This window comes from Ceratotherium simum, chromosome X, assembly GCF_057802395.1.
Source record: "Ceratotherium simum simum isolate JZ-2026a chromosome X, ASM5780239v1, whole genome shotgun sequence".
In the NCBI taxonomy this organism is placed as follows: Eukaryota; Metazoa; Chordata; class Mammalia; order Perissodactyla; family Rhinocerotidae; genus Ceratotherium; species Ceratotherium simum.
This window is the reverse complement of record NC_141940.1, coordinates 90,209-96,836: the sequence shown is the minus strand read 5'-3', so window position 1 is coordinate 96,836 and position 6,628 is coordinate 90,209. Positions and strand designations below refer to the sequence as shown.

At 47.8% G+C, this 6,628-nt stretch overlaps 1 pseudogene; it reads left to right on the top strand.

Moving 5' to 3' along the window:
* Positions 1-330: 330 nt before the first annotated feature.
* LOC147911682 (small integral membrane protein 10-like protein 1) lies at positions 331-4,358 on the top strand (annotated as a pseudogene).
* The last annotated feature ends 2,270 nt before the right edge of the window (positions 4,359-6,628 follow it).

Genomic DNA, 6,628 nt, shown 5'->3' with positions numbered 1-6,628 from the left:
ATGAGGAGGGGTCCCCACTGCTCCACCGTGAGGGCTGGGCCAGGCATGTGAATAGTCCAGAGCCTTTGCTCTGGGACTTGGCATTGAAGTCACCAATATTAAACCTTCACCCGGAAGAGCAATGGCTGCCTGCCTGACCCGGACCACCTGCCTGGATCAGCAGAGGAACTCAGACCTCACACAGGAGGGACCAGACCTCATGTCTGTGCCTCTCTGTCTGCAGGCCAGGCTCTAATCATACCCTGAGTTCATGGGAAACAGCTAGATGGACAGAGAGACAGCTGGACGGCACATAGACAGAAAGAAAAATGGGAGGGAGGGAGGAAGCTTATGAGGACACCAGTGCTGGACCTACTGCAGAGGATCGGCGGGTCCACCTCCCTGTGTCTGGAGGAGACTTCTGCCCCAGCAACTTCCTGCACACTCAAAGCCTCGACAACCTGAGTCACTCTTGTTTTGGGCCTCACCAAAATCCCCTTGAAGAGTGAGTGCCTGGAAGACCACCCCCGAATGTGCTGAGAAGTCATCAGTCGCTCCCAAAGGCTTGGCAGACATTGGCCCTCCTGGGGTGGGGCCAGGAACCAAAAAAAGAAGTGAAATAAGAACACTGAAGAAGGCGAGCCCCTTAGCAATCCCTCCTTTCTATTGGCTGCCTAAATCACGTCAGCTTATCTCCGAGTTGGAACATTTTAAGGAAAAGGTAGAAGACAGAAGGGGTAAGGGCCAAATGAAGTGCGTGGAATGTCCTGTGTCTTGAGGAGGATCAGAGACCCTTGTCCTCCATGTGAACAAGGGAGCTCTGTACGTCACACACGGTCCAGGCATTATGTATACTGGTGTTAACATAATGGAAACTCGCCTGTTATTTTATCCTCAAAATGAGTTTACCAAATTTAGCAAGCTCTGCTGCTTTCTTCAGATATTATAACTTTTTATAAGGTTTTCATAGGAGTGGTGTTCTGTGGGAGTGCCCTCAGCATATCCATCTGATAAACACACACGCACACACTCATTTCCTGTAGACAGCTGCTCAGATGTTTTCAGATGCATGTAACTTCAGATCTAACTTCAGGCAATGGGATGGACACTGCCAATTTAAAAGGCAAATTCACCAGTTATTTTACCCTCAAAACGAAGTTTATTTGGAAATAGCCAAAAGAATTGCACTAGGATGTGCATGTTACGGTAAACCATAGGCAAGCTGGGAAAACAACCTGAGGGGAGCTCCTTTTATAGAGGAAAAGGGGGTGTAGGGAGAGGTTGTTCTAAAGGAAAGTCCATTGGGGGAAAGCACCAGTTCAGGGCGGCAACAGCTTCTTATTGGCTGAGCTGCAGTGTTTCTCATTGGCTGGGCTGTGGGGTTTCTCATTGCCTGGGCTGCTGCTAGGTGGGGGAGAGAAATCTTCCTTCAGTAGTAGTACTCTCCTTCAGTACATCCTCTGGAAGATGTTTGTCTCTTTCTGTTTGGAGTAATTGACATGTGTGAGAGGGCTGGAGAGCTCCCCTATAGGGCTTCCAGACTCCACTTAGTTAAGGTCTCTTTACTAATTTCCCCTCTGGTATATACACAGGCCTGGGCACCAAGACCCCTGTTCTGAGAGCCAGGGTGTCCAGTGCCAGAAATCGATTCCCTTTAGTCTTCACATGTACCCTCAGGCCAGTGGTTCTCAGGGAGGCTCATATGGTCTGGCCCATAAAAAGAATGGTCCTTAAAATGTTTCTTAAAATGTTCCAACTTGGAGATAAGCTGATGTGATTTAGGCAGCCAATAGAAAGGGAGGGATTGCTAAGGGGCTTGCCTTCTTCAGTGTTCTGATTTAACTTCTTTTTTGGTTCCTCAATAAATGGAAGAAGTGACACACCTCAAGACTTCCCCAGGTTCCGCCCAGGAGACAGGACACAAAATGGTCCCTGGGGCGCAGAGGCACAGGTCTTCCAAAGGGTGCAGTCGAGCAGAACATGTAGCCAAGTCCCTCGAGTTCACTCCCAGCAGCTGCTGATGCATGGAACCCTGGGCCCATCCACTCCACTGCTGACCAGGCCGCCTGTGCTGAGCCTTCCTGCGGGCCTCCCTGCTGCCTCTGTGGGACCCTGTGAATTGGAGTCCATCAGGCTGGATGAGAAAACCCTCTCATGCTGGGCATTGCAGACTCCAAAGGGTGAAACACAGAGGCACCTCATTCAGCCTTTTAAACCTTTGGGCTCAGCCCCAAGGCAATCGTAGAATCCCCACCCCCAGAGAAGCAAGGCAGCTACAGCTCTCCCTCCCCTTGGTCAGTGGCTCTAAACTGTTCTGTTTGCATGGCCCCTTCTGTTGTGTGTGTGTCCTCTGCTCTCTGCATTTTTATTTGTCAAACTGTACCAATGAAGAACCATTCACTTTTCCTTTCCTGATTAAGATGTCCACGACTGAATGTACAATAAAACCAATGTCCCAATGATTCTTATGATGTCATCAACAGCCAATCAGAGCTTCTTACCAGCATGATATAATCAATGTGACCACAATGAGTTGATACAATTTCAGCAAGCAAACATAATTGAAAACAAACAAAAAGCAAAGTGAAATAAGTCAGAGGTTATATCTTTCTCTTAGTGTGCCTTATTTAAGTTTGTGACATACAGCACATTGTACACATTGCATATAAAATACCTGTTTTGTTTGTTGTTGTTGTTGTTTACAAAATTAAATGGATAATCGAATCAAAAAAAAAAAAAAAAAAGAAATAAGTCAGAGGGAGAAGGTAAAATACCTTATGATTTCCTTCATTAAGTAGTAGATAACAACAACAATAAACAAACACATAGAGACTGAGATTGGATTGGTGGTTACCAGAGGGGAAGGGGGAGGAGGAGGGCTAAAAGGGATAATTCGCACATGTGTGTGGTGATGGGTTGTAATTAGTATTTGGGTGGTAAACATGATGTAATCTATGCAGAAATAGAAGTATAATGATGTACACCTGAAATTTATACAATGTTATAAACCAATGTTACTGCAATAAACAAAAAATTTTTTAAAAAAAGAAAAGAAACAAAAAGACTTGTTCAGTTCCAAATTTCTTTGTCCTCTTGGAAAAAAAACCCACCTGCCCATTTTACTTACTTATGTATTTGTTTACCTATACTTGCTGATCCTGGGTTAAAAATACACATGAGAGGTACCCCCCAACTCCCCCCAAGTGTCTCCTGTTCTTGGCTGTTGTAGTGGATGCGATTGAGGTGTAATGATAACGTCCTAAGACTCGAGGGACCATGATTGCAATGCAGGCAGGAACAGGAGTCAACTGCATGCTCACTGCTTCCAGCTTTGGTCCTCACGACTTCTGGACTGATGTTTCGCAGAACCATGCTGGTCACCTCTTCCTCTGCCTCCCACAAGCAGGAAGAGGAGATGCCCGCCACCTCTACAATATGCAGATGTGGATTGGCGGTCTTCATGAAGTGGCCAAAGGACAGCTTTGCATAGGAAGGTGACAGATTACCTACTACCTTTCTACCTTAACGAGGAGAGAACTTCAATCTGGCCTGAGACCCCTGACCCTGCCGCCAAGGCCCTGACATCAATGCCCCAGATTACAGAGCTCACCAACTTGGTGCAGGATTTGAAGCCCATGCAGAGCCACATCTTCATTGACCATGCTTGTAGCCATTGCAAATAACAAAATCTACAAGCGGGAGCTTTTCCAACTTGTAAAATTTTTTGGAAGAACGTAAGTATTTTACAGATTCCAAGACCAAATGAATAAACACACTTCAGAGGCAAAGAATTGAGGGTTGCTCAGAAGACTCAACAGGTGGTCTGTTAAATACGATCTCTACAACAGCAAAGGGATTAGGCAGACTTAGCAGAAAATCACTCAGCCTGGGGGTGTATTTTGAAATCCAAACTTAGTAGGACAAAGACTGATTGCCCTGAGGCAACTTATCTGCTGCGCTCCGCAGCGGGGCATCACCAATCCCGGGCCAGAGCGCTGCAGGGGAAGGAGGGCGCCCTCCGCGCAGCGCAGCTCGCATCTGCGGTTTCGCCCATTCGGCCTCCCGCACCGATTCCCCGCGTGCAAGTCCCCTCTGTCCGTCGGTCGGTGGTTCCGCGGAGCCGGCTGGGGGCCCGGGGCTCCGGGCACGGTACGGGAAGCTCCGCCAGCCTCGATGGCGGCGGCGGCTCCTGTCGGGCCCGGCGGTGCGGCTGTCGCGCTCGGTGGCGGCCCGCGGCTCCGACGGGCGCCTTCTGCAAGGGGCCCACGCGCACGCTGCTCTCCTTCTTCCACCTCACCTGGCGGCTGCGCATGAACTTCCCCTACTTGTACGTCGTGGCCTCCGTGATGCTCAACGTCCGCCTGCAGATACATATTTAGAGCAACTAACTTGGGGGACATGGGTGTGTGTGTGTGTGTGTGGGTGTCAGTAACTAACTTGGGGACATGGTGTGTGTGTGTGTGTGTGTGTGTGTGTGTCCCGGCAGCATGGCTGCCTTCCACCCACCAGCTCACCGCCTCTAGAGCAAAGCAACCAGCTCCTCGCACTCTGCGGACTGGCCCGCCTGTCTTTCCATTGCCTCCTTCTAACAGAAATGGGCCAGTAGAATCATGATTTCATGGAATGCCTGCAGTATAAACCAAAAAGCCTGAGATATAACGAAAAGTGGACTCTCAAGGAAATGGAGAATTCAAGGACCAGAAAAGAACTTAGAAATCTGAAAATCCTCAAATGTTTGAGAAGTGCTTGCATCCATAAAACAAAAGACAGCACGAACTTCAGGAAATGACAATGGGCACAGGATGCCCCAAGGAAAAAGGAAAGGTTGCTAACAAGTTAAATAAAGAGCAACTGTACAGGAATGGTCCCAATCGGAGGCCAATCTTCCAAATTAGAATAAGACTAACAGACTTCCAACTGAAGGGAATGAATTCTCAGCAACAGATGGATGGAGTTTGCAGCTGGAGGAAATCAATAACATGACCTGGAAGGCATACATTTCTTCATCCCAAAAGAAACACAATGGCAAACAGAAGCTACAGGGGAAACAAAGATTTCCAACTGTACATGGAAAGCATGCTATAAAAGTGACCTCAGATGGGGCCTGCTTGTGAACTGTAGCCAGGAGCAAGAGACGGAATGAGCTTGATCATTGGCACGTGGACCAAGACTCTGCAGGCACAGATGAGAAAATCCAATTGTAGCATCCCACTTTGCTACTCAGTGAACAGTATTTAAATAACACTGCAATGGAAATATTAGTTACGGTTTCCGTTTTTAGAGTGAATCTCTAGGAAAAGCAGGGAAGACTTCATTGTGGTTAGAGAGCAGATGGGAATGTTCCCAACTTGACAGTGTGCAGGACACGCAGCAAGTTGGCAGGCAGCGGGCAGGAAATGGAACAGGGTGTTCTTCTCATGAGGCAGGAAGCCCAGGTACTGTCTCCAGTTGAAAGAATAAGACAGGTTTACTTGGATCATATTAGTAAAGTGAACAAGGACACCAACAGAAGAGTGAGAAGTAGTGACACAAGCAGACCGAGGGGGAAGAGAGCTGGCGGGACTGCTGGAGTCAGCAGAAAAGGCCTCACGCCACCAAGTCAACAAGTTGTAATAAAAGCACGTTATTGAGAAAATGGAGGTAACCTCTCAACAGACGCGTGTCAAGTTTTTGCCTCTGGGTTGAGAACAGAGAGTGCAGAAGGATGGGCAGGATTCACTGCTTTCATTATGCGCTCTTTGTACTATTTGATTTTTTAAAAACTATACATGCATGTATTGCTTTGATTAAAAATTAAAACTATTAAAAATGAATTTACTGCAATTAGAAGGAAATTTGGGAGGGCATTATGGAGTGGCACACAAGGCCGGGTAGATTCTGGCCTTCCTGCCTTTCTGCAATAGTGTATGAGGTCCTAAATGTTCCTGAGTCATCACATGAAATATGACTTCCATGCTTTCACAAGCAAACTCATATAGACTTCACGGGGGTTGGAAATGGAAATGCTTCCAAAACTAGAAATGGCCGGTAATCCTCAAAGTTAGCCCAGTAGCTTGTTCACTCCTATGAAACTTTTGCATCACCAAACTCTCTGTGATGGCTTCAGTACTTAAGGTAAAAAAACCAAACAAAAATGTGATTAATTTTTGAAAACTTAAAAATTGGACAAAGCGCCTGTGGGTGTTTATACAAGGTTCTCAAGCATTTTTAGTTGGATTGGTCATAATAGCAAGACAGTGGGGGTCACGCTGGGCAAGCCAGTGGAGAGCCGAACATCCACCACAATAACCAAAAGTGCACACTCTAAGCAGGGTGGGAAAGTGCTGCCTGATGCCAAGGCGCATGCAGGAAGGCTGGTGAGAACATCACAGAGGAAGGGTCAGACTCAGGCCAGAACTCCACTGTCCCCTGACCTCCATGCAGCACTCCCTCCACCCTGTGTGTAGCTACCACTGCAGGGCTGTGCTGGGTCCATGGGCACAAGCCGCTGACTTAGGGAGGCACTTTCCAATGAGGCTCTGAGAGTGTCTGGGGCTGTCCTGCTCCCGGTGGCGAGCTGGGCTGCGGGCTCAGGGGTGCAGGTGCTCCTGGGGAAGGCCAAAGAGGAGGGTTCCCCAGTGTTAGAGCAGATCTCCTCTGCATGTGGATT